This window comes from Poromitra crassiceps (assembly GCF_964638095.1).
Source record: "Poromitra crassiceps genome assembly, chromosome: 20".
Lineage (NCBI taxonomy): Eukaryota > Metazoa > Chordata > Actinopteri > Beryciformes > Melamphaidae > Poromitra > Poromitra crassiceps.
Genome location: NC_139637.1, coordinates 8877913 through 8886172, shown reverse-complemented (window position 1 = coordinate 8886172; position 8260 = coordinate 8877913). Strand labels below are relative to the sequence as shown.

General features: G+C 46.9%; 1 pseudogene across 1 annotated transcript; it reads left to right on the top strand.

Annotated features, from left to right (window-relative positions):
* The first annotated feature begins 844 nt into the window (after positions 1–844).
* Positions 845–7934, top strand: LOC310794840 (transketolase-like; annotated as a pseudogene). The gene is made up of 9 exons: positions 845–869; positions 1339–1529; positions 3616–3780; positions 4155–4311; positions 4574–4704; positions 5077–5160; positions 6942–7035; positions 7217–7339; positions 7747–7934. The product of its transcript is annotated as a transketolase-like (transcript).
* Positions 7935–8260: the final 326 nt, after the last annotated feature.

Below are 8260 nucleotides of genomic sequence, written 5' to 3'. Positions count from 1 at the left end.
TGGCAATTCTACTTTAAATCGTGACAGGTTTTCAGGATTTTCAGCTAAATGGCTAAAAAAAAAAATGTCAAGGTGTTGTTGTATGAGAAACAATTGTTAAATGTCACTCACCTCCTCCTGTGTCCATTTGACTTGGTTCAACTTCTTGTCTGCTGAGTCCGAGTCGGTGTCAATATACAGATTATCGTCTTTGTCTTCGTCCATGCTGAAAACACACAAGTAAACAAAAATGTACAAGAAGGGACAAATTGAAGAGGCGGTTCAAACACATTACCAGATATAAAGATTTAAAAAATCATCTTCGGTAGTATTAAATTGTGTGTGGGGTTAAAAATAATAATAATAATCAGGCGACCCTATTTGAATTCCAGGTGACCCCACTTAGGGTCATGATGACCCTAAGGTTGGGAACCACTGAATTAACGTTACCAAAGATTATATTTAATTCAGCCGCAAGTTGAGTATCACTGAATTAAACCTTCCACGTGGATCACTGAAGTGAAGATGAAATGCTAATCTGAATGACACTGCCTTGATCAGATCACTCATCACTAAACTGTGAAAAGCCAATACAGGTGATTCACCTGTATAAATAAAAAATAAAAAAATAAAACTGCTATAAAATGGCTACTCTCTCCCACTCATCATCAATGGGGCAACCGCCGATATCTTCCCCAGCATTTGTTCATGGGTTTCTGAGACTTGTTCTTTTGAGGAAAGGAAGGAAATGAGTACATGTAGACTAGAGTCTTGTGATCCAACGTCATGTCATGTTGAAAGCGTTTCTGAGACTGGCTGACTCACAAGCTATACGTTTTATGAAAGAAAAATAAGAAAAATTGTGATGGAGACAGAGATCTTGGCACAATGTAGCTAACCGCAACAGTTGCCTCATTGGGATAATGTTGCAGTTACCAAGGCATTGCACTTTCCCTTCCCCCAACCTGACTAACTTCACAAGCATGCATGCGGTTGCGCTAACGTACACAGCTAACTGCTCTGAGCAGAAAAGCAGGCAGATAGCTCAAAGGAAACTAGCACGTTCGGCACCAATCTAATGAAGATAGCCTTAAAAATGGAAAACACTGCACTGCTAAACTATTAACACAAAACTATTGCAAATAAACTTGACTTGACTAATATATGTTTCTTGCCATGTATTTGATGGCATAATATGGCACCGTAACAATTTAGCATTTATTTGGACTTCATATGTGTGTAAAAATCCAAGTTTGTGCCCATCAGGTAACACACGAGAGTGTTAAAAATTATTAATAAAAATTTAAAAATTATTAAAAATGTGCATGTCTAATATCTTCCTCCATGTGTGTGTTTCAGCAGCGGAGGATAAGATGGGCTGGCACGGGAAGCCGCTGCCTAAAGACATGGCGGACATCGTGATGAAGGAGCTGCAGAGTCGCATCAGCAGCAAGCGCCTCTACCCGGCCCCGCCCAACGACGACGCCCCGCCCGTCAACCTCCGCAACATCCGCATGCCAAGCGCACCCAGCTACAAAACTGGAGACAAGGTGTGTTTGAAAGTCAAGTCATACAGCCAAGCTGGGATGTCTTCATTAAGCTGTGTCCCCAATCATTCGTTTACACTGTGTGATTTATGGGGTTGAAAGTATTTGATCACTCTCAAATGTGGAACCTGGGGGCACCCGGGTAGTGTAGCGGTAGATTCCCTGCCTGCCCAACACGAGGGTTGCAGGTTCAAACCCCCTGCTCAAATAAAAGTAGAGCACGTACATCCACTCTTCAGTTAGCAAGTGCAGGAGAGCCCACGCACTGCGCAGAGCCCGATGCTGGGTGTGTGCGGACTTGATTATTACTATTTTATTTGTTTTACCTCAAGCCTCTGTGCTAGGCACTTAGGGGTATATGTCCTGGTCGCTGCACTAGCGCCTCCTCTGGTCGGTCGGGGCGCCTGTTCGGGGGCGAGAGGAACTGGGGGGGGGCAATAGTGTGATCTGGCCGGTGAAACTCCTCGCTGTCAAGTGAAAAGAAGCGACTGGCGACGCTGCACAATGTGACAACCTAGACTTGTCCCCGGACCATACGTTTCACAACGATACAGACACACCCCCGGATACACCCATCTACTTACGGATTCGTTCCATGGATGTATTATTGATTCGTTCCCGTTCGCGCCATTATTCAACTCCCTTCCGCATAATGTTCATTCAGTTTTTCTTCTGAGAGAAGGAAGGAGGAAAAAGCGAGAGGTGCGTCGCCGCCGGAGCAGCACGCTCAGATGGGACAGCAAACAAAAAGTAAGGTTGTTTAAAGTAAACCTGGTCACACTGTTTATCGTCCTCCGTGCCTTCAACAAACTCTTGTTTTCTCTCAGATCGCTCCATTGCCTCTCTGCTCGGATGCTCTCCTTTCAGCTGTCTCGCTGTTTACTCAAGCCACTGAAGCCAGCGTCACTCACCCACCCGCAGCAGCAAAACCCGTTCGGGATTCGCGGACTGCATATTGGACTGACTGACAGACTGTAAGTGAGAAAAGCTATTCTTACTTGACAGGGTTTTGTGGATTCTTTGTTTTGGGTTGTATTTAAAAGCTGAACTGAATTGAATTGCACTGAATGTAATTTCCTTGTTTCACCAGGGCTTTTTTGCTGGGAGCACATAACATGTGAAAAGAAAACCTGTAAATGGAATGGATTACTTTTTGTGGTACTATGAACCATTGAACTGACTGGATGGGTCGGGTGTAAATCCTGGACTGGATTACCTGTGTGAACTGAGGGATATGGACCTGAAATGAACTTTTCCCTGAAACTATTTTCTTGCACAATATATATACTGAAACTGAGTTTGTTGGGTGTGGTCTGAAATTATTTGAGTGTTTCTGTGTTTGCATTTAATGTTTGCATTTAATGTATTTGTTCTTGCTGGGTTGAACTTTGTTCATTCAATGTGCAGGGTGTAGCCTACATGTTGTTTTGTGTGCACCTTTGTGAGGTTTGGTAAGACTATGAATGACACAACCCTGACTTAACTCTTAAATGCTAGGAGAGAGACCTGGCTGGCACCCCTAACAAAATAATACAGAATAAAGAAGGAAGGATAAGTCTGAAAGTCAAACCGTCACAACATGTATCAGAGGTAGTATGTGCTCGTCTACCGCGGCTCTCACCTGATCGGCAGAGGGGGTGGAGCAACAACCAGGACAGGAGGGGGAATTAAAGTACAATTGGGTAGAAAACAGGTTAATAGTAGTCTGATGGCGTTCACTTTATAAGTAGATTACTATGAATAGCTGGGGTATCTAGAATATATCAACAAACAATCTGACTGTATTACCTGTGGATTGTGAATCGGTGTAGCAAGTTGACTGTCTGACTGTTTCTCTGTCTTTCTGTCTGTCTCTCTCTGTCTGTCTGTCTGTCTCTCTGTCTGTCTCTCTCTGTCTGTCTGTCTGTCTCTCTGTCTGTCTGTCTCTGTCTGTCTGTCTGTGTGTCTGTCTGTCTGTTGTTCTGTCTCTCTGTCTGTCTGTGTGTCTGTCGTTCTGTCTGTCTGTCTGTCTGTCTCACTGTCTCTCTGTCTGTCTGTCTGTCTCTCTGTCGTTCTGTCTCTCTGTCTGTCTGTTCTGATCTACAAACAGATTGCTACCAGGAAGGCGTACGGCATGGCGCTGGCCAAGCTAGGCCGCTCCAACGAGCATGTGGTGGCTCTGGACGGAGACACCAAGAACTCCACCTTCACCGAGCTCTTCAAGAACGAGCACCCCAACCGCTACGTGGAGTGATTCATCGCAGAGCAGAACATGGTAAGAAAGAGCAGTGAACTAGTCCTTTACTCAGCAACCAACAACAGTAGAGGAATATGGCTGCCAGTCTCCAAAACATTAAGCACTACTAAACATACAAGTTAAGTTAAGTTAAGTTGATAGCAACACAAGGGGAGTTGATCTATAATTCAAGAGTGAGATGAATCTCCTCTCTCCTCATCTCCTCTCCTCTCTTCTCCTCTCCTCTCTCTCCTCTCCCCTCCTCTCCTCTCCTCCTCTCCTTCCCTCTCCTCCTCTCCTCTCATCTCCTCTCCTCCTCTCCTCTCCTCTCCTCTCTTCTCCTCCTCTCTTCTCCTCTCTTCTCCTCCTCTCCTCCTCCTCCTCTCCTCCCCCTCCCCCTCTCTCTCCTCCAGGTGAGCGTGGCGATAGGCTGTGCCACGCGGGATCGTAACGTGGTGTTCGCCAGCACCTTCGCCACCTTCTTCACGCGGGCGTACGACCAGCTCCGCATGGCCGCCATCTCCGAGAGCAACGTCAACCTCTGCGGCTCCCACTGCGGCGTCTCCATTGGTCCGGCTCTCTCTCTCTCCTCCAATACATCCAGGCGGTGTCTCGTCATGGTCATCAATGGGTGGTCGTTTTCCCCCACGGCCACACACACACACACACACACACACACACACCTATCTATCACAGCCTGAATTAATTCAGTGCTGAAGGTAAACCAAACACCACGCACCACGCATATGAAATCAAGATCAAGTGTGTGTGTGTGTGTTTGTTTGTGTGTGTGTGTGTGCGTGTGCATGTGCATGTGTGTGTGTGTGTCTAGGTGAGGACGGGCCATCTCAGATGGGTCTGGAGGACTTAGCGATGTTCAGAGCCATCCCTACAGCAACCGTCTTCTACCCCAGCGATGGTGTCTCCACTGAGAAGGCTGTGGAGCTGGCCGCCAACACAAAGGTACGCACACACACACGCACACCTACACACACACACACACACACGCACACGCACACGCACACAGCCATACAAACCGTCTTGCATCGCTGTTGACATAAGGACTGAAGAGCGACTGAAAATGATTTTAAATCCAAATGTGGTCGTTACCAAACTGTCTCGAGCAGCAGAGTCAAAGCTAGTTTTGGTATTTCAAGTTCTACTGCATTGATTTGCACACACACACACACACACACACACACACACACACACACACACACACACACACACACACACACACACACACACACACAGGATCTTTCTCATCTGCTTCAGTGTTTTTATGAACTTTTATGAAGTCTTTAAAATCCAGACGATTCCTTCTCTTCATTCCAGGGTTTGTGTTTCATCCGAACGAGCCGCCCAGAGAACAACATCCTGTACAGCAGCAGTGAGGACTTCCATGTTGGACAGGCGAAGGTTTGTAAGAAACACCTCTTCACATAGTGTCGTTTTTAACATCATGTATTGTTCTGTTAATGCTGTTTGAGACACGTTTCCATCCCGGTAAGGAAAGCTTGCCCCCGCCAATGTCTGCTAGAACACAGGACGCAGAAGAGATCTGACATCATTGATGATGTCCTCGGGAAGCTCGCGATGACATCATCATTGACATCATGATGCCGGGGGAGGTCCATGCCATCTTACGATGACATCCTGTGTTGGGTCGGTTGCGCACCATGCCGGAGTTGAGCCGGCAAAACCTCCCAGGATTAGATGACAGCTTTGTGAATTGCTACAGCTTTAGCCACTGTGCTACTGTCCCTCATCCCTTTACTGTCCCTCGTCCCTTTACTGTCCCTCATCCCTTTACTGTCCCTCGTCCCTTTACTGTCCCTCGTCCCTTTACTGTCCCTCGTCCCTTTACTGTCCCTCGTCCCTTTACTGTCCCTCGTCCCTTTACTGTCCCTCGTCCCTTTACTGTCCCTCGTCCCTTTACTGTCCCTCGTCCCTTTACTGTCCCTCGGCCCTTTACTGTCCCTCGTCCCTTTACTGTCCCTCGTCCCTTTACTGTCCCTCGTCCCTTTACTGTCCCTCATCCCTTTACTGTCCCTTTACTGTCCCTCGTCCCTTTACTGTCCCTCATCCCTTTACTGTCCCTCGTCCCTTTACTGTCCCTCGTCCCGTTACTGTCCCTCATCCCTTTACTGTCCCTCATCCCTTTACTGTCCCTTTACTGTCCCTCGTCCCTTTACTGTCCCTCGTCCCTTTACTGTCCCTCATCCCTTTACTGTCCCTCGTCCCTTTACTGTCCCTCGTCCCTTTACTGTCCCTCGTCCCTTTACTGTCCCTCGTCCCTTTACTGTCCCTCGTCCCTTTACTGTCCCTCATCCCTTTACTGTCCCTTTACTGTCCCTCGTCCCTTTACTGTCCCTCATCCCTTTACTGTCCCTCGTCCCTTTACTGTCCCTCGTCCCTTTACTGTCCCTCGTCCCGTTACTGTCCCTCATCGCTTTACTGTCCCTCATCCCTTTACTGTCCCTCATCCATCTGAGCACCTTGACCAGAACCTTCTTAACTGAAACCTTCTTCTGAAATTCAAAGTGCCAATGATGCGAACAGAATGTGGAAAAAAGAGTCTCTCTTACTTTGGTCCCTGGTCGTGGAACGACCTGCAGTCCCGTTTAAAACTGGTCTCTTCCATTCCTCTGTCCAGTTTTAAACATGCTCTATCTGAAGTTCTTACTGCAAGCTGCTCCTGCAGTAATGTCTAGTTTACTTTGCCCTTTTTGACCTGTTATTCTTGTTTTTAGGCCATATGTTTTTACGTTCTTGATCTTGTGTTATTTATTACCCTTGGATGTGGTATTTTATGATGTATTTGGATGTCCCTGCTTTTTGAAATGTTTCAGCTTTATAGCCCTGTTTTTATGTTTCCTTTTATTTACTGTAATTTATGTTGATTGTAACCTGGCTTGTAATTGCTGCCTTCTTGGCCAGATCACATTCGCAAAAGAGATCTTGTATCTCAAATGTTTTATCTGGTTAAATAAAGGTTAAATAAAAAAATAAAAAAAATTAACTTAAGTATTAACCTGATAATGCTGTAATACTTCTCATCTGGCGTTTCAAACTTTAATTTCACACTTTTCTTAATCCCTCATCATCATCATCATCATCATCAAAACTAACTGCTTGATTCATCTGGAAGTGGGGAAGTTATATTTGAGAATATGTCCGTTCTCCCATCATGCAACCAGGTTGTGTACAAGACCAATGATGACCATGTGACTGTGATTGGAGCAGGAGTGACGCTGCACGAGGCTCTGGCTGCTGCTGAACAGCTGAAGAAAGGTAGGAAAGAAAGAAAGAAAGAAAGAAAGAAAGATGACTGTATATACCACATGATGGACATGATGCCCTCTTGTTACTGTACAGTGTGTCAGTAACATACAGAGCATCAGTTGGACTAAGGTGCATCTACACTTCCTCTGCTGCTGGCTTTAGAGTAATACTTTCCTCTCTCCTCCCTCAGAGAGAATCAACATCCGCGTGATCGACCCGTTCACCATCAAGCCCCTGGACTCCAAGACCATCATCGAGAACGCCAGGGCGACCAGAGGACGCATCATCACAGTGGAGGACCACTACTATGAAGGTGAGCCGTCACAGAGACAACAGCACTCAAATTAAGATTCCCCAAATAGAATTATTCTAAAAGAAAACAAAAAAGAAATGCCTGAAAGTATTGAATTACTTCCCAAAAATATCCTAAACCCTCTCTCTCTCTCTCTCTCTCTTAATTAACCTCTTAAGAGAGAGGTACCGTATCGATATCGATACGGTATCAATAGGGTATCGATACCGGATCGATACAGTATACGAAGAAATGGCCACCCGAAAAAATAACCCCTTGGAAAATACGATACCGTATCGATATAGTATGGATATTGTATCGATATTGTATCGAAACAGTATTGCAGAAAAACGTATTGCGATATATTGCCGTATCGATGTTATTGCACAGCCCTGGTTGTGACTGCTCTGTCTCGTCTGTCTCCTCAGGCGGGCTGGGCGAGGCCGTGTGCTCAGCGGTGGTGAACGAGTCTGGCTTCAGCGTGCGGCGCCTGGCCGTGTCCCACGTGCCCCGCAGCGGCAAGCCCAGCGAGCTGCTGCGCATCTTCGGCATCGACCGCGACGCCATCGCCCAGGCCGCACGCAAGCTGCTCAACAGCGCCACCAACGCCAAGTAAGGAGCACCTGCAGCAACGTCGCGGTAACTCCGTGGCAACCGGCGGTCGCCGTGGAGACAGCAAACAAACAGCCACAGAGGGAGGGGAAGCACTTCAGGCCCACGCACTCGCGCTCTCCGTCTTCATTTGGATAGAGAACGTTAACATGATGTTTCTGTTTAATTGTCATTGATGTGGTTTTGACACCCAGGTACCCCCCACCCCACCCTATGCCTACCCCACCCCACCTCACCCCATCCCACCCCCACCCAGCCTTTCCCCCCCTTCAGTTGCCCCGGTGAATTCAGTAACTCCACCCTACATCCACCCCTGTCCGTTTCCTCCTC